This window comes from Amia ocellicauda, chromosome 11, assembly GCF_036373705.1.
Source record: "Amia ocellicauda isolate fAmiCal2 chromosome 11, fAmiCal2.hap1, whole genome shotgun sequence".
In the NCBI taxonomy this organism is placed as follows: Eukaryota; Metazoa; Chordata; class Actinopteri; order Amiiformes; family Amiidae; genus Amia; species Amia ocellicauda.
This window is the reverse complement of record NC_089860.1, coordinates 9,741,430-9,762,548: the sequence shown is the minus strand read 5'-3', so window position 1 is coordinate 9,762,548 and position 21,119 is coordinate 9,741,430.

The following is a 21,119-nucleotide window of genomic DNA, read 5'->3' as shown; positions in this document are numbered from 1 at the left end:
ACTGTATTAAGGGTAGTTTTCCTAATGCCACCAGGGACTGCATGAACAGGGGCCTTCAAAGAAAGGTTTGAAAATCATTGATCTAGACTGTTTATTTCCAAACTAGTTTCTATAATCCCAGTTAGTTTGTTGTGCTATACCCAAACTGATTATCAGCATAGAACAGCATCACTACAATAACACTCAATCACATCATACCAATTTTTTGAACATGCAACTGCAGCTGTAGATCACGTGAAAGCATATGATATGATATGATATACTTAGATTTCCAGAAAGCTTTTGATAAGGTTCCACACCAAAGACTGATCCTCAAATTAGAAGCTGTAGGCATTCAGGGTAATGTAAGTAGATGGATTATGAACTGGTTGATGTATAGGAAACAGAGGGTGTCAATTAGAGGAGTCACTTCTAACTGGAGTGAGGTTGTTAGTGGAGTTCCACTTCAATGTGGACAAGTGCAAGGTAATACATGCAGGTAACAAAAATGTCCACTATAATTACACTATGGGAGGTACAGATCTAGATGAAGTAATGCATGAGAGAGACCTAGGAGTCTATGTGGACTCCTCACTTTCTCCATCCAAGCAATGTGGGAAGCAATAAAAAAGGCAAACAGAATGCTAGGGTTTATTGTCAAAAGTGTAGAATTTAACACAAGGGCAGTAATGTTCAGACTGTACAATGCACTAGTTAGACCTCATCTGGATACTGTGTACAGTTCTGGGCTCCACACTTCAAGAAGGATATCGCTGCTTTAGAGGCAGTTCAGAGGAGAGCAACCAGACTTATTCCAGGTCTGAAGGGAAAGTCCAACTGAGAGACTGAGGGAACTGAACCTTTTCACCCTGGAACAGAGGAGACTATGTGGGGACTTGATCCAAGCACCCGGGACACAAATGGAAATTGGGCTTCAAGGCATTCAAAACGGAAAACAGGAGATACTTCTTTACACAGAGAGTAGTCACAATCTGGAATAAACTACCCAGCGATGTGGTTGAAGCTGAAAGTTTGGGAACATTTAAAAATAGTCTGGATAGGATCCTTGGATCACTTAGATATTAATGAACACCAAACAAGCACGATGGGTCGAATGGCCCCCTCTCGTTTGTAAACGTTCTTATGTTCTTACAAGCAATGTGCTCGGCCACTAAATCTAGCGTCGTTGTGCCTCTTACATTTCTAAAAACACAGTTGATGAACAATTGAAAATGCGATGTGTGTTTTTGTTTTTATTTGTATTAATACTCCACACATCCACTGTTCCTTTATTGTGTTGGATGTTTACTTTGTACAAGTTTGTACTGTGTTGCTCACCGCATTGTGGACAAATCTTTGCTTAACTCCATAAGCTGCCTTCTCTCATCTCCTTTGCTTGGGGGTGAACAGAAAATGTGTCGAAGAATGACTTTGAATTGAAGAGCAGAGAGAAGATTTGATCAGCATCAGTCTTCCTGTCTTTGACTTGTTCTCTGCAGGAATAGTGTGACTGTTTCAAAAGAAACTGCAGCTTCACTCCACAATAAGAATTTAGCAAAAATGTATCAAGTCAACCTTTTGATCTTCAAGGAAAATGCGTTGTTTTGTTTTACAGCTAGTTAGTTTTCCCTTATTAGATTTGACTAGACTAGAAATACAAAACACTGATGAATCAGGCTTATTAGCTATGCCCCCCCGCCAAATTATAATGCCGTGGGTGTTTTTGTTTCTGGTTCAGAAATTGCGATGGTAAGTACAAGGCTAGTTATTTTTCTTGTAAAGTTTTAATGGTAACAGGTGTATTCATACAGACACGGGACACAGTTGGGATAAGGAATCTGACTTCAGTATACAAGCAAAGCAGAGATGGTTTCAAGGTTTGTGGTCGTGCAGCAGATTGTTTTAACAATAAAATATTTTAAAATCAAGGAAAGAATTCTCTGGTTTTGATCTTAGCCAAGGATTCTGTGACCCTTTAGCTATTTGACTATTGCTCTGTATTTTCATTTACATTTACATTTAAATCTTCCTATAAAAATATAATACATTGGGCATGTATTGTGTTGAGACTATATGAACTATTTAGAGTTGTCTGTCCTTCTTATAGAAGGTAATATAGATCGATAGTAAAGTTGTAACAATTCAGGAAACAATGCAGATCCACAGAAGTGGATGCACCTGCAGTCTTTCTACTCCATGAAAGTCAAAATCACTGCTTTGCAAGTTGGACCATGATGTATCTTGTTTTCCTCTCGATTCTTAATATGAACTCTAGTGGAGTAGTGGTCAGGACTGCTCTTGCACCCTTGAGGAAGGTGCTGTACCATTAAAAAAGATAATATATGTATCCAGTAAAAACAGCTGTGTAAACAGATAATTGTATGTAAAAGCATTTGGAAATGTCTAATTATTTTTCTGCTAAGAAATATAAAGATATTAATAGGCTTTTCATAATAATCATAATCCGTATGCACTATATTAGCAATGGGACCTGGCTAAATGCATCAGTAGTCTGCTGCTTGTCCCCTCTTCCCAACTCCTCCTCTGCTAGTTATATATATGTGTGTGTGTGTGTGTGTGTGTGTGTATGTGTATGTATGTATGTATGTGTATATATATATATATATGTGCAGTGGTTGAAATGTAAATTTGAAAGTACCGATTTTATGACATATTTGGCATCCCGTTGAATCCTGCATCCTCTGACTGATTGTGCCTGCACAGCTTAAAACCCTGTAACATAACTACTGTGAACAATAATTAAAATCCTGTTTTAAATCATTATCTTCATTATATACGACTGACTTGAGATTTGGCTTTATAAAACAGTCTGCAAAGAGGAGTCTTCACTTGACAATAGATTTGAATTCATATCACAATGTATTTTCAATTAATTGGCAAAGTGTGAATGATTAATATGTAAACTACCTGTAAATGGATGCAGATAATCTACCTTTTTTGTAATAAATCATGCACAGTTTTCTGAAAAGTAATGAATGTGAGAAACTGTTTTAAATTGATGTTACTTACTGTTACTTATCGGATGCTGTCTATCATTATCTTAATCTTCATCGTTATCCTCTTCTGTTTCTGAACTGTGTTACCTTTCCGACATTTACACTAAGACGGATTTAGGGACCTTAACACCAGTCTAGATCCCAAGGGCCAGGGTAGCACACACAGCACACTGTATCTTGCACTTCCTGAGGTAATAAGCCCCACAGACACAATTCAACATTGCAATTTTATAAAAAGGTCAATATTTATTGCTCTGAAAAGAAATGCACATACAGAAACTAAGACTAAATGAACTAAGAATAAAGTACAATGAGAAGATACAAGAAATGGGGGCCTGCAGATGACACCTATATCTCAATGAGATAATGGAAATAACAATACAACAATAACATTTCAAAATAAAGTTCCCCCAAAACAGTGCCAAACACAACACCAGAGAGCCCTTTCCTCACAATCTTCACAGGACACGCGAACAACAACATATACACACACATATACAGCGAATGAAAAAACCCTATCTGCCTGGCCACATGTTAGAGAGAGAGCCCCCCCACTAAACTACTCTTCACTTCCTAATTAAACCACACACCCCTTCCCAGTCTGCACCGCCTTGAAGTGGCAGTCCGGTAACAACTGTATCATATACGATTATTTCTGTATGTTCATGTAGCCATATTATTTTGATTGGATACTCATAAAGCCATTGCACTGCTGGAAGAGGCAGCCGGTGCTGGGCTGAGAGAGGTTTGTCTTTTAGTTTGTAAGTGGTTGACCTTTTCTCTAGATCCTTTTATAAAATGCCCAAATTATTTAACATTTAGGAATGAATAAAGAAGTGCAGAAGTGTAAACAATGATTTAAAGATGTGATGTCATTCTAACTCGTATTTACCAAAATGATTTCCCACTTATTTTGATATCTGTTCTCACATTTGCTGGAAACACCTTCATTTTTTGCATTTCACACCCAAACAATTAAAAAAGATGTATATCGATATAAAATAAATAGCTTGCTAGCTGTGCCTAAGAGGAAGCTTGTGTCTGTTTCCATGGTCTAATGAAAGTCTCTCTCTGATCTGTCTAGGCCCAGGCTGACCTCGGAGCACTGTCCTCTCGAGAGCCTCGCAGAGACGCAAACAAGGCGGTTAAGTTCCTGCGAATGGCTGCAAAGAGTGGGGTGAGCTTCTGTCAGGGGTGGATTCATTATTCATTTTCTATTTGTATAGCAATTCTGCAACTGTAACACTAATTTGCATGGTAAACATAGGCTGTGTGCAGCAAGTTCTTAATGTAGACTTAAAGATGCTATACTTCATTAGTAAATCAGTAGATTACCATTTTAAGCCCTTATAACAGCCCTAACCAACTATAACATTTCAACCTAGGCCTGTATGAATCTACGCCCAATTCAGTTAGATCGGTAGAAATGCCATTCTAACCTTAATGAAATGTTAATGAATGTTTAATGGGGACCAATCCTAAGTGTAATTTCCAACCCCCCCCACCCCCACAGTACTGCTAGAAAATTCATTATAATGTGCCATGTTATGGTAATGTAAATATGTATGTGGTGCCTCGTGAATGCCAGCTTTTCCTGAGCTGCCTCTGTGCTCCTCACTGCAGGACTCCCACAGTCAGTTCAATCTGGGGCAGTGCTATGAGACGGGCTTCAGGGTGCAGCAGTGCCACATCACTGCCGTGGATCAGTACCAGCAAGCGGCCACGGCGGGGAGCAGGCAGGCGCGCCACATCCTCACAGGATCGAAGACCTCACAGGTCCACAGCGCTTCACCCCGACTCTTCCCCATTCACGGAGCACTGGCAGCATCCCCAAACGCCCAGTCACGTATTCTGGCTCGGACCTCTCTGCCGAGCTCTCTGAAGCCAAGAAGTCACTAACCGCCAATCTCCGGTCCCAGCCTGCTCCCTGCACGTGGATGATAGGGGTTGGGTAGAGAAACCAGTGGAAGAGCAGATTATTTTGCGATTTCTACAGCGCACACGCACATGTCTGTGGGAGGCGTGTGGAATGCCGTCCCATCAGGCTCAGCGCTGCTGACATACTCCTTGAATAGTGTTACACAAAAGCTAATGTTTATATAACAAAAGGGATGTTTTGTGCCTTTTAGAGTGTTGTAAGCATTACAGACGCACATGTAACGTTGACGTTGGGCATTTTTTTGTTTTGTTTTTCATACAGTAGATTATTGAACTCCTGCAGGACCTGTACAGTGGGAGGAAGCAAAATGCCTGCATTTATGGACAACACAGAGGTGATCTTTCATTGAGTGTCATTAGCAAACTAGAAAAACAAGAAACAGCTAAGTTATTAAAAATGTGAAGTGAAGCACTTAAACCAGATAAATAGCTAAGTTGTGTAGCGTAAGGTACACTTATACATTTCAAATTACGAAGTGAATTTATAGTATCACCTTATCACGAATCCTGGAATCTTATAACGCACACATGCACACACACAAACACACACACGCACGCACAAACGCACACACACACGCACACAAGCAGACACACACACGCACACACACACATGCACACACACACACACACACACATTTTCCAGTACAGCGGGGATTCTTCAGAGTTGCCCTCTTTCTGGGATGTTGTATTCCCTAGCAATTGAACCCCTGCTCTGTTTGTTGTGTACCCATTTAACCAGCCTGACCCTGCCCTCTGTGCCCACTGCTTCTCCTCTCAAAGTGTCAGCTGATGCTAATGATCTGACTTTTTATTACTTGTCAACCTGAAGCGGTGAAGGACAGCTTAGATATACAGTGGGGGAAAAAGAGTATTTGATCCCCTGCTGATTTTGTATGTTTGCCCATTGACAAAGAAATGATCAGTCTATAATTTTAATGGTAGGTGTATTTTAACAGTGAGAGACAGAAAAACAACAAAAAAATCAAGAAAAATGAATTTAAAAAAAGTAATCAATTGATTTGCATGTTAATGAGGGGAATAAGTATTTGACCCCTTCGACTTAGTACTTGGTGGCAAAACCCTTGTTGGCAATCACAGAGGTCAGACGTTTCTTGTAGTTGGCCACCAGGTTTGCACACATCTCAGGAGGGATTTTGTCCCACTCCTCTTTGCAGATCCTCTCCAAGTCATTAAGGTTTCGAGGCTGACGTTTGGCACCTCAAACCTTCAGCTCCCTCCACAGATTTTCTATGGGATTAAGGTCTGGAGACAGGCTAGGCCACTCCAGGACCTTAATGTGCTTCTTCTTGAGCCACTCCTTTGTTGCCTTGGCTGTGTGTTTTGGGTTATTGTCATGCTGGAATACCCATCCACGACCCATTTTCAATGCCCTGGCTGAGGGAAGGAGGTTCTCGTCCAAGATTTAATGGTACATGCCCCATCCATCGTCCCTTTGATGCGGTGCAGTTGTCCTGTCCCCTTAGCAGAAAAACACCCCCAAAGCATAATGTTTCCACCTCCATGTTTGACGGTGGGGATGGTGTTCTTGGGGTCATTCCTCCTCCTCCAAACACGGTGAGTTGAGTTGATGCCAAAGAGCTTGATTTTGGTCTCATCTGACCACAACACTTTCACTTAGTTCTCCTCTGAATCATTCAGATGTTGGCAAACTTCAGACGGGCCTGTACATGTGCTTTCTTGAGCAGGGGGGTCTTGCGGGCGCTGCAGGATTTCAGTCCTTCACGGCGTAGTGTGTTACCAATTGTTTTCTTGGTGACTATGGTCCCAGCTGCCTTGAGATCATTAACAAGATCCTCCCGTGTAGTTCTGGGCTGATTCCTCACCGTTCTCATGATCATTGAAACTCCACGAGGTGAGATCTTGCATGGAGCCCCAGACCGAGGGAGACTGACAGTTATTTTGTGTTTCTTCCATTTGCGAATAATCGCACCAACTGTTGTCACCTTCTCACCAAGCTGCTTGGCGATGGTCTTGTAGCCCATTCCAGCCTTGTGTAGGTCTACAATCTTGTCCCTGACATCCTTGGACAGCTCTTTGGTCTTGGCCATGGTGGAGAGTTTGGAATCTGATTGTTTGATTCCTTCTGTGGACAGGTGTCTTTTATACAGGTAACGAGCTGAGATTAGGAGCACTCCCTTTAAGAGAGTGCTCCTAATCTCAGCTCGTTACCTGTATAAAAGACACCTGGGAGCCAGAAATCTTGCTGATTGATAGGGGATCAAATACTTATTTCCCTCATTAACATGCAAATCAATTTATAACTTTTTTGAATTGCGTTTTTCTTGATTTTTTTGTTGTTATTCTGTCTCTCACTGTTAAAATACACCTACCATTAAAATAATAGACTGATCATTTCTTTGTCAGTGGGCAAACGTACAAAATCAGCAGGGGATCAAATACTTTTTTCCCCCACTGTATTTTGACAGGTTTCTTCTGCTAAGGAGAACTGGGGGAATTGCACCTCTTTCCTGCTGGGTCGGTGGAGTGGAGTAGGTGCCCCTGTTTGGCCAGAACAGCTGCATTGAGAGAACTGGCATGGGGGTGCTGGGGGTGTTCCTGGGGGGCCGCAGTGGGAACAGAAGGACTGGGAGGGGTTGGTGGACGATGTTAAAGAGGCAGCAGAGCTGGAGATGACATTTGCTGCAGTTGTCCTATAGGGGAGGGTTCTTGTTATAAACACTCTGGTTGCCTCGATGCTTTGGCACAGGCTGGCCTGTCTGGATCTGCCCCGGGGCTGCGTCGGGTCATTCATACTGACTTACTGAATTTTTGGGGGAATTTTCATTGGCTGTGGCCGGCTGTCTTGTATGCATTTCAAATTTTCCAAACCCCCTCCCTTTTAATAAGCCATGTTTTCACAAAATAAATCAACAACTTTTTTAATATACATTTTCTTTTTCTTTAATACATCTGTACAACCAGGAATCAAACCATTCATGAATCTAAACAAAAAAAAACAACAGCGACCTGTACAGACAGATATACCTGCAGTAAATTCAGACGGGTGACAAATGAAAGCCTGAAACCACTGCCTTGAGGTGTATGTTTTCATTTGTTTATTTATGTTTTACAGAGTTTAACTGTTGTTGGGGGTTTTGACTACCTCACTGCATACATTAAGGCAGTGGTTCCCAAACCGGTCCTGGGGGACCCCCTACCCTGCTGGTTCTTGTTCCAACCGAATTCTCAATTACTTAATTGAACCCTTAATTGAACTAATAATTTCCTAAATTGGAGACTTTTAATTATTTTAAACAGTAGGGGTTTTAAGTTAGGTATAGAATTATATTAAAAATCATATTGAAGAAACAAATATTTTCTTACACAATTTAAAAAGTAAAATCTAAGCAGATTGTTACTTCAGTTAAGGTTCAATTAAGTAATTGAGAGCTTGGTTGGAACAAAAACCAGGAGGGTAGGGGGTCCCCCAGGACCGGTTTGGGAACCACTGCATTAAGGTTATTACACCACATGTTTATATTTAAGGAACAGTATTTGATAAAGACATTTTGAAATAATAAAACAGAGGTTGTAAGACAGTTTAAAAGTTAACTATGCTCATACAGAGTGTGTACATTAAGGTTAATGATGAGGCCTGCCTGTAAATACTAGTGACATTACAGGGGAAGCCGTGCATCTTCAAGTGGTGATTTTCTCTGTGTGTATGTGAGGTAAATTATATTTAATGACATTTTTTAAAATTCTTTCTGAGTTAAACAACTAGATTCAAAGGTCTTCTATCATGGTCCCTGCATTTATGATGCGCTGGAAGGCATATTGGGCACCGGCTAGTTGATATGTCACTAAAACAGGTCCTAGATGCTCTGTCAGTCGCAGTGAAATTCAGTACCTCTCCAGTTCTGGAAACTCTTTTGTGTATTTGTGCAACTATGCCAGTTATGATAGCAACGGAGCAGCGACCGTTCAGTGATCAAAATGTCGGTTGATGTGTGATTTTTCTCCGGATGTGTTCCATAGTGATGTGTGTTTGGGAAATAAAGATGTCTGATTAGTCCAAATCCGCCTGCTTTCAAGGAGATTTTGAGCTCAGTTTTTCATCTTCAAAACGACTTTCAGTGACAGCTGGTAGAGCATCGCTGTGCTTCGGGGGTTTCACGTGAGCAGACGGGTGAGGCGCAGCGCCAGAGGAGAGTCCATGCGTGAGGCCGGTCAGCACCGGCCGGTGTGGGCAGCGGTCAGAACTCCAAGCACCGAGATGCTTCGGCGGGCTGTAGTGCAGCGCAAGCCGGAGGAGGAGCCCCTCAGATGGGCGGAGTCAGGACTGGGGCTTCTGCAGTAAAAGCTATGTCAAAATTACTGACGTCCGCACTGCCTTTAAGGGTGGGTACGAAGGGAGGCTTCACCTTCTTTTCCAGAAGCCCTTGCCAATCCACACTCTGAAAAGAGAAGGAAGAAAGAAATGGATAAAGGATAAAGTGGCGCGACCTTTATGTAAAAGAGCGGCCATAAAACGGACGTGTACGCCAACGTACTCTGAAGAAGGGATGCTTCTTTACTTCCTCTGCACCGCGTTTACTGGCTCCAAGGCGCTTGCTGGGATTTTTCTTCATGAGCTGCAGAGGATTCAAAACAAGAAGGAGACGCACGTTATTCTCCATCAATGGACTTAAAGTTGAAACATGATGTTAAAGATAAGTTCTCATAATTTGAAGTGCAAAAGAGCGTTTGTGCATTGTTATTGTGAGCCTCGCTCCACTGCTGCACAGTCACTGGGTATTCCTCCAATTGTGTAACATTTAAATAACAGTGACATCCATTCACTATGGTTGGTAGCAAGATACCGAGGGACAGACTGGAGGAAAAACGTGTCTCAACAATAAATAACCCTGGCATACAGACCTTTTTCATGATGAAGATGGACTCTGACGAGAGGAACGCAGGATAGTCCACTTTCATGTGCACAATATTGTGAAGCACCTGGTTTCTATTTTCACCCGGGAAAGGAGTCTACGGGCACAAGAAGAAAGAGAGGAGAGCACATTAAAGGGTTACTCCAGACCCAAACTTTCAATATTCACATTCTGAGCTCGGGAATGCAAAAGCCACACACACACAGATCTTGTAAAAAGTCAATTCACAACTTAGACATGACTTATTAAAGCAGATCAATTATAGAACACAAAGTCTGCAATAATGGAATCCTACTGAAAACCAAACCTGGTTAACAAAACGTCCTGAAGGAGTTGCTATCGTAACCTGGCAATAAAGGTGTGTTTCGGTTGTGTGTGCGTGAGCGATCTGTATGAAATAAAATACTGATGTGTTTCAGCTTCTGCAACTATAATGTTAGGTTTTCAAAAAGTCTAATTAAGTCCTCAAGGATTGAATGAAATCCTACCTGGCCCTTGGTGGTATAGATTTAACTTTGCCTTGATGGCACTCAATGAAATCATTTTAATCATAATGAAACCACGAGAGGATCATGATCTTACCTCAACAGAGGCCTACTGCTTTCACTTTAATACTGCATTAGCTTATATATGAGGCTCTTGAATGGCTGAACCAATAAAAGCTTTCGCTTAGAGCAGTTTTCTCCCTGAAATCCAGATAATGCCTCAAGCTGTGGCACACAATTGGCCAAAAGTCACAGAGATTCGACAGATTAAAAGAGTGCAACAGTTACCCCTGTGACTGGCTTGTGGACCGACTACACTACAGCCGTATCGGGAGACGTTTAACACTTTTCCAACTGAAGTCTTAAATTTGAAGTTCTGTTAAGAATACCCACCTCGCCAACCAGCATCTGAAAGATGACCACACCCAGCCCCCACCAGTCCACTGCCCGGGTGTACGATGATTTGGTGAGGACTTCTGGGGCGTAAAAGTCTGGGGTGCCGCACACTGTCCTAGTTCGGTCTTTATAGCCCATGCCTAGGCAGGAAAATTAAGAGGATTCCGGAAAAATATCACATTGTAAATTAAATATACAAATAAAAAAAATTAAATTATACATATACTAGGAAATCAAGAATTTTAATGTACCTTCCTTACACAGACCGAAGTCTGCAATTTTGACATAGCCAGCTGCGTCAAGCACCAAGTTGTCCAGCTTTAAGTCCCTGGAATGAAAATACAGTATAATCACTTGGATTGCAGAATATAGACAGAGCCTGCCAGGAACACAAGAACTATTCCCCTGTCAACAATGAACAGAAACATACATTTCTCAAACTTGTTGCATTCAGGTACATGTCTGCACTGATTTTAGGACATGACTTCTATTATGAGGACTTGTGAGTGTCACAATAAATCATTTTCAAAATCTAAGAGAAATTCAGTGGGTGAATAGTTTAGGTTGGGTTTGATCTCAGTGAGACTAGATTTTTTCTTGCTTGTATATTGTACAAATGGCTGATGTGTGATAACTTACCTGTATACGATCTTCCGCTCGTGCAGGAACTGCAGGCCGTGCACCACGCAGGCAGCAGAAAATCTGTTCAAGAAAAGACACCAGCGACACAAAAAGCAGTTTTTAAGCTCGGATTGCACTCGAGTGTGAATGAGCCGACAATTTCCTGTCAATGCAGGAACTCCAGCAACCTATGTTATTGGATCTAAAAGACAATACGAACAAAAACTGTCAATCTGGTCAACTGTCAATCTGCATACCTTCTGTAATAATGTAAATGATTAGTTGTGCTTTGTTTTGTTATTCGGAGGTTGTGTGCCAATGGTCAGGAATAATAATGTGCAATACTTTCTGAATATATAGGTACACAGTTCTGAAACGCACCTCAGGTATGACATCATTATTTTTACTTCTACCAAGATGGACGATTCACTTACACAGCCCGGGGCTCTGGAAACACTCCTGCCTGAACGTGCGTGATGAGGTCTCCCCCCGCAGCATACTCCATAATGAACCATACATGAACCTCCGTCTGAACGCAGGCGATCAGGTTCACCAAGAAGGGGTGCCGCACACTGCTCACGGTTTCCAAAATCCTTCTCTCACATTGGAACCTGAAGCGAGACAAAAGACACACAGCATGTGAATATACATTCATAAACAGCTTGGCTGAATAAGTCCAGAGATGCATTAAAATGGCAGCTTTCCTTCAGAGTAAGAAAGTGAAAACAGTCACTGAAGACCTTGCTAATGCAGTGTATTTGTGTACATCATTAAAAACATCACTAGGTTTGTTTATCTTTGCTCAGCTTTCAAACCCAGAAGCCTCAATACAATAAAAATGAAGCCATACCTGTCGACAGTACCATTGGCGATAATGTCTCCTTTTTTCAAAGCCTTCACCGCAACCATTTCTTTGGTCACGACGTGCTCGGCCAGCAGCACCTGTCAAAGCAAGACAGATTCAAAACTGTCAAAAAAGGTCAAACTCCACTCTCTCGCCCAGGATCAACATTCACAGCACAAGCATTTAGTAATACATCCTCACTAATGCTGGGCTTTAATAAGTCACAGACAATGTTTCTGTTAAAGGTTAAAAAGTGGAAATAATTTCACAATTGTCCACAAATATCTTTTTGGAAAAATGGCGTCGAGCAAATATCTGACATGGATTACTGGGATATACCTTTCCAAAAGCTCCTCGGCCGAGCACAGCAACGAATTTAAAGTCCTCGACAACAGAACGGCTCCTGCAGAAGACAGAGCGGGGGGGAGTTAGTTCATCAGGAATTTTAAATTCAGCCAATTGACTTAAATAATCCAAAGAGTTTGTGTGTCGTTACTCATAGGAATGTCTTGAATGTATTTTCCACATTCTCCATGAGTTCTTACCAAATTCACGAGGTGTACTGGACTCCATTCACTATCTTATGCAAAGTTCAAAAGATCAAAGTGCTAATTCATTTTCAGAGGCACCAGAAATATATAATATCCAGACATCCTGATAATATTAGAAAGTGTCAGAATGGAGTTAAAACTGTAAAGAAAGTACCTCATCTCTGTCGAAGGCGGCTGCGGAACGTCGAGCTCCTCTGGTTTGTCACAAATCACGGCATCCTGCAAATTGAGCACTTTCTTGTTAACAGGAGGAACAACACAACTGTGGCCAAACAGACATTTTGTTCGCTAGGGTTATTAGTACTGACAAATATTATTTCAAAGTAAACAAAAATAACAATTTTAATAACAATTATAGGCCAATTCACTGGTCATTTCACAGTCATGTATATTGCATGTTCTTTATAATAACTTCAAACACGTGACACTCATTAGAAGCCTGTCTAGGGCTTAGAAGAGTGAAACTGCAATAAAGCTAATTTCTCCTTATTGTAAAATGTCTGAATAAAAGTAAGTTAGACTTTCTGTTTGCTTAGAAACAGGCTTCACCCTCTGCCAACAACGCGGCCTCCGGCACATGGATTTCTGCTACAGCTTCCTTTTCTACCCGGCTCATTTCCTTTGCTTTCTGTGTCGTTCTTACCTGGGCCGTCCTGCTGGTCGGCCGGGAGCAGCTCTTCTCCACGATGCCGTGGCTGGAGGAGGCAGTGAGGCTGTGTGTCTCAGGCAGCTCCACTCCAGCCTCTTCCTCTGCGTGGTGACTGGTGCCGTGTTTTCTCAGGTGAGACTTGCACCACTGCCAGCCCATGAGCCCCAACATTATAGGCATCATGTAGGACATCCTCAAGAATGTCTTGAATCCCATCTTCTCTGGACCCTAGAAGTTACACCAGTTGGGAAAAAGGAGATTAGATACATGAAACAGACATCCCGCTCTGATGAGCCCTCAGAGACGTCCTGTTCCACCACTAAAGGAATGCAATTTATATTTAGAAAACATTGATCAGTCAAATCTAGAAAAACTGTCCAATACACTTCAGTTCTCTCTCTCCATTTCCACCCGAAAATATGTAACCACAGTGGCTGGAAGCCTCTTTCTACAGCTCACCCTGTGGGCTGGTTGGGCAGCATTTGTGCAAAGCCAGTCATATGAATTGAAGAGCATAGCATTTAATGGCACCAAATCTAATTAATAGACATGTCACTAAACACTGCATGACAATGGCAAGTGTGCAACCTGATCAAACACTCAAATTATTACCACACAGCAGAATCTATAGTGTTACAATTACAGTGTTAAATGTGCTAATGATTTGTTGCTGTGCACCTGTTCGCCTCTCCAAGGCTGGGGAAGGAAACTATCAATGAATAAGCAGAAAAGGTGTAAATCTACTCAATGCATAGACCAACATTGTATTTAATCCATCGTGACATGTGACAGAGTACATTTTAAACTGTATACAAAATCACTTCCAATATTATTTTATACAATAGTCATTCGAGAATCTAGTGCTCCGTGCGGATCTGCGCGGCTCCACCAATGGGATATGTGGGATTCTGCAAATCTGCGCAGACCTGCGGAAATCGGCGCTACACAAACGTTTCTAAAGCGCCGTGCGACCTTCGCTGATGATAACGGAGGGTCATTGTATATTTGCTGAACAAGTTGCATACCGTGTCCTACAGCCAGCGCACACTGCTGCTGGTGCATTGACAAGAACAGCCTCCAACAGCAGCCTCCGATCACATCCCATCACCCGTTCAGCAGAGCGCAGTGGATGTGTGCCAGATGTGCTCTTGCCAAACATGCCCACATATTAGGCTTAAAACACGTGCATCGAGAAACTAAACCACTCAGAAGAGGCGACCAGCTTTTGGCTTCAGATGTGCCCCAACGACAACAAGATACACGAGTGATTGACACTTACCCTTGTGAGTAGTCTGGCGATTAGTGGAGGCGCGTCCGACTCTCTGTCTGCTTCTCACTCCTCCACACCAAACGACACGATCACAAAGCAGCGGCTGCGCTATTCCTTTCCACAAAGTCAAGGGATGTCAAACTCTGAAACAGATGCAACAAGGCTTTCGCGATGGCGTTTCCACAAAGTCAGATGACGTCCACTCTAGTCTGGGTTAGCTCGGCAACTGAACGTTTGACATAAGATTAGCCGTTTTGCGCTTGAGCCACTGTGACGTCACAGTGGCGAGATGACGCAATGCCCCGTATCGCATGGTGGCGTTGAGTACGTTATAAAAGATAGACCTTAGAAAGATCTCCCTATGTCAGAGGCTGGGCAGCAGCTGATGGTAGTGGCACTAATGAAGTAGTAGTATGAATCATACAGAGAACGGCCATTTTAACATATAAAGTTCCGATTGCTTTCATTGTTCATGTACTGTAGCTATGAAGAGATATGGTGAATACAAAACCAAAAACATACCATTGCAGTGCACATAATATCCGCTTGATGGTGCAGAAGTGTACGCTTTAAAGGTGTAAAATGAAACTCACATTCTGCACCATCTAGTGGGTATTAAGTGTACTGCAGTGGTCTGTTTGTTTGTAACCATTGGTAAAAACAAACCATGTTTTGAAACAAGCTCTTTTACTTTAAAATGCATTGACACATTACAGAAATGAAGAATGGAAACTCTGGAGTGTGAACTCAAATTAAACATACAGTGAAATCCTACTAGATTGTGAGGTGAAGTTTCCACCTGTATCAGTGTTCCTAGTCATGAAATAACAATTTCAAAAACTCCCCTACCTAATACTATGGAAACCAGCAAGATTTAACTTCCCTTGGTCATCAAAATACCTTGACTTTAAACTTGATTTACTTTCATAGAGGTTGAGAAATGAAGCTCAAATCCATCAATCAGTCAATCAATCAATCAATATGTATTTGTATTGCGCCCTTCATCCTGGTAGCCACAGAGCACTTTTGGCATGTAAATCCCAAATCATTCAGCTGAGTATGAGTATAGGGGATCACATCCACTATAGTTATGAGAATGGAAAGCCTATGTAGTGCTTCAGAAGTGTGAGGTGCTCCTGTTCACAACACATCACTGATACTGGAATTTCCTATCCATAATTGATCAATGGGGATACATATATGTAATGGATTTGTTGTCATTATTATTGTTATTTTAAGTTTTGTTTTCCGATTCACTTAATCATTTCAGACTTTCAGGTCCAGTCCATTGTATTAATCTATTCAAACTTCATCGGAAAGACTTGATTTTGATGACACAGTTCTTCTCCTAATTAGTACATTTTATACACTGTACAGGTCTGCAGTGAATGCTAGTTTCCCCCAAGAAGTATTGGACATATAGCAGATATATGAAATGGTTTAGCCCAGCAACTTAGTCTGGGAAACCCAGAGGAAAATGATATTGATTTTATTCACTGCAGAACCTGAACACCTGTTATTTTGAGATGTTTTGACATTGGCCTCCTTAGTAGTATGGATACTGTGTTTGAAATCAGTTAGAGTCATTTATTTTTGTATTTAAATTATTGAACCTACTGTGAGTACAGTATGCATAGCACATCATTTTTCTATTCTGCTTTTTACAGCCATTAGCACAAATGATTCATGACCTATTTTCCCCCCTCCCAGTCTGATTTTCATTTAGGCAAATTTTCTGGACTGATGTCCATGACCAGACTCATCAGATATGTCACTGTGTCTTTCCTTTACAGGCCATCCATAGTGTGTCATTCTCCTCCGGATGATTAACAGTTACAGACAACAGATGTGATATTTCAGGAATGGTGAAGTCCTATTCTAAGAGATATTCAAGATGTTCCTTGGACATATTGACTCTTTGTCACCACTCCTCATTGTCATTTTTCCCAGTCTGATTTTCCATTAGGCATGTGTATGTGTACATAGACGTAAAGTTATTGTCCCACACAAATGATACCATCAAAAACATACTGTCCAAGTATGACAATAGTAAAATACATCAGCATGGTTTTACGCATTGTGGGATGAGGGCTCAACCAACACTATAGTGTTTTCTTAAGGCCTGTTGATACAATTGGGACACTTTTGTGAGGACTTGGCATAAACATTGTCCAGCTACAGTGTTCCTTGTCCTGCGTCACTCTGCCTTGAGATGGTAATCATAAGTTAATTTTGAAGCAATACAAAACATACTTTCAATCTGAACACAATGGAGCAATACCTTAAAATCTGTTTACAAGTGTAAGGCAATGTATATTACTAATAGTGTCTAGTAAAGCACTGCATCACCTTGTATTTCAATAAAGGGGAAATGTATATCTTGGTCTCAAAACTGTTTTACTCCAATTTTCAGAAAATGTGATGGTGTTAGTAACAGTGATTCAGCAGATATGGTGTAGTTTTATGAAAATAACACAATCTTAAATACCGGTGACCGGTCACTGACCTGCTAGAGCCAGAGCAAAACGTCTTACTCACAAGGAATGACAGTGGCACAGTTTGAACGTGAATTTGTTCATTCAAACAACTGTATAACAGCGTGTAGGGGAACTCAGGACTACATTAAACTTTATGTCCTCAGAAGAGAGGGGCTCCACAGATCTTTAGGAGAAACCATTTGTTCCATTTGTCAAGCAATCACAGAAACAGGGGCTGCATGGAATGAATTGGTCAGATATCCATTATGAACACCTGACTGTTACATCTGATTCAGCTCTCATTGTGATCGCTCAACAGGAGCACTGCTGGCCACAGTGTCTCACCTCTGAGGCACTGACGTGGCTTTGGTTTTCATGGCACAATATCCTTGTATCCAGACTGATTATTCAAGCTATCGGAAATCAGATTGTTGGAAAAACAAGGGAGATCTATTGAATATAAAGCAAAATCTAACTGTTTGGATGTTTGTTTTTGCATGAGATGGATGTCATTGAAATAGATGCCATCAATCAAAGTACCACACTGCCAAAACTCATGTCTTACTACAAGATTATTTTGGCTTCTGTGAAGATCCGTGGGCCCAGAATTGTTTTCTTGCTGAATTCTTCTTGGCTCAAAAATGTATTCTCATCCCATGGTTATGCCAATTCCAGTCAGAATGTACATTATTTCTTGTGTCCAGAAATTAGTCCAATAAAACAAGTTACCTGTTTTCTTGAAGCAAGAGATTGGTTAATTCCCTCAAGATAAAATAGTTTTTCTTGAAAAACAGTGTTTTCTTAAAACTTTATTTTACAAATACTTTCTTAACCAAGTGCAAGAATAAAATCAAAGGAACAAAATTAAGGATGCAAAACAAACACACAGAAAACATCAATGGGCTGTTGAATTAAATTGAAGATTTAATATATTCATCCATCAAAACACACATTTCAGATAATGTACAAACTGGAGCAGCATCACACTCTTTTTCTTTTTCAAGCCAGTTGGAGCAGATGTTCCTGCAGAAAAGAGATTTGGCACAATCTGAAGAGCCTTGCTTGTCTTCTTCTCTGGAGCAAAGAACAAACCTGTAACTCTGGCATTAATAGTATTAATTTTAAATAAGTGGCATGCATGATGATTCAGTTATTTCATTGCTGACTTTTAAGCACATCTGTGAAACAAGATGTCACAATGTTACACTGCCAGACGATTTCACAATACAGTATGTCCTGACCTGACAGGTATCTTTATTCAAGTTCATTTTGTATTTGGGCTGTTCCTTATTGTACAGTATAAGATATGTCCTCACATGCAGTTTGTGTGAGCAGACGGCAAAGATAATTCCACTTAAGGCTTATTTTATACAATAGGAGACACATGTGATGAACGGGCTTGAGCTGTCATGCCGTGTTTAAAACTGAAACCCCAGTATACCATAACGTCGTTAATGTATGTGTGTGTGTGTTACGAGGACAGTTGGATGTAAATAGTTTTGCTTATTATCCATCTCTATTTCTCTGTCTAGTTAATTCTTCTATATTTTAGAATTTAAACTCCATCTAACCTAATAATCCAACTCTCCTTCAAGTCCACACACACATGCGTGCATATAAACAGCAGGAGTTGATTATTCAAATCACGCCGTTATAGCGAAGTGCCAGAAGATGCATACTCTACATAATTACTTGGAAGTTTGCATGCAAGGTATTATCCCATTAGCCTGACAGAAATGATGATTCTTGTTGATGATGCTGTGCATAGATTCTGTACAAATGGAGAGTTTGTTTTGTTGTCTTTCTTCCCTACCTCTGTAATGGGGGTGGACTCTTCCATTTCTGGGGAATGAGTATAAACGCTGTACGAACAGACACGAAGGGGTCTTCTCTTTCTGCTGCTGAACAGGAAGGGTCACTAGCAATCAGTGGTGCTGTTTTCGTTGTGCCTAAGGCCATTTTTACTTTTATTTCGAGTTTTTTTTCATTAGTACTGGTTTCGTTTTTTTTTTCTTTGTTTTATGTCTATTTCCCTGAATTTTTGGAATAATTTTGGTTCAAAAATGCTGTCTTGAATTTCTGGACTCCAAAGACAAAGTAAAATCAATTTTTCCATCCCAATGTTGCCGACTGTATTAAGAATTCTTGTTGAAAAAGCCAGTATTGATGATTGAAATTAGGAGACCCAGATTCGGCAATTTTAACACTTTATTAAATACACCACGGGAAGTGGTGGTGGCAGTTTGTGGTTTCCTCAGAGAAAGATGTGCATTTGCACCTCACATTTTTGGCTTTTGCTGTCTTCCCTCACTCCCTGGTGGCCGCTCCCGGACCCACAACCTGAAAAAGAAGACCTTAGTATTTCTATCTGCACAATAGTTGCTTCTGTCAATGGACATTACCTGCCTCGATTTCTGGTCGGTTGGCGCGGAGCCAGTCCGAGTCTTGCCCGGCCCGAAACGGCTACCGGCCTCAGAGCTGCCACAGATGAAGTAGTCCTGTAGCCGGCAGCTCACTTACCTATGAGTGGTTCATGGTGTTGCTGCTACCTGACGAGACAGAAGCCCGATACTACTAAGTGCTGCTGTATTGTCTTCGAAATCGAATATTGATATTTATTGTGTGTACAGGCTTCTGAAGTCTGTTTGCTGCTACCGTGCATTTGTTCACAGGAAGGGGAAATGTATTTTCTAATGGATAGCTTTTATTAGAGAATTTTGTCGTTTCTTTTGTTAGGGGATTTTAGTGTTTTATTCCCCCTGAATATTAAAGGCAGGTTTTAGTATGTTTTATTATATTTATTCCCGTTGTGTACAGTTCCTCGTGGTGTCTTTGATAAAACTGCCCTAGCACAGTCTTCTTGCCCTGTGCATGTGAAATGAACCCTGTATAAATCAAGTTAAATGTCAAGTTAAGTGGCCTCCACCTGTGTTAAACTCTAGTGATTCACATGATTTCAGGATCAATTCAGCAGTTCCTGTAGGTTCCCTCTGCTTGCTGGTGCAAATCAAAGCAAAGACTCAACCGTGAGCACCAAGGAGCTTTCAAGAGAACTCGGGGACAAAGTTGATGAAAGGCACAGATCAGTGGATGGCTTTAAAAAATATCAAAGGCCATGAGTATTCCTTGGAGCCGGTCAAGATTATTATTAAGAAGTGGAAAGTGTGTGGCACCACCAAGACCCTGCCTAGATCAGGCCGTCCCTCCAAACTGGGTGAATGAGAAAGAAGGCTGAACTGAGAGGCTACCAAGAGGTCAATGGCAACTTTGCAAGAGCTCTGTGCTTTTATGGCCAAGACTGGTCTAATGGATGTGACAACAATATCCCAAGCACTAAACAAATCTGGCACGAAGGAAACTCAAGAAAGAATCCTGTTTTGGGAGATTCTGTTTTGTTTTGTGGTCTGAAAATGGCCTACACTGACACAACAAAATATACAAAGTTCAAGGGGGTGTAGACTTTCTAAAAGCACTGTATATATACATACATATGCACACAGTATATTCATAATGCCAGTTCAACATTGATTTGAAATGCTTTAGACTCTTCTAACAACAATCTGAACTCTGTAGTTGAACTATTCCACATTATTTACCGAAACAAAGAGCGTGTGGTGGAAGAGAGTTCTGGAGACGGGAGTTCGAATCAGAATTGATTACGTGCTCGGGAGGGACAGCGCTACACAGAACTCAAAAGATTTTAGGCTAGCATGACACTGCTCCCCAAAAGTTTTAAGATAGAACAAAGCTTTTATACCCCCTCTGGGACATACCCTCATGGGGTTTTAACATATTATAATCAGTGTCTGAATGGTCATTTCTAATAACTAGCAGTAATTTCATTGGGATTCTAAACTAAGCCTTCCAATCTCATCAATATTATACTCATTACTCATGAATAATAATCATTCACCTCTAAATTGCCAGCATTGGAAGGTAATTTGCAGATAATACGTTGCAAGAAAGGAATGTGAAATGCTGAACTCCAAGTTAGGAGTAA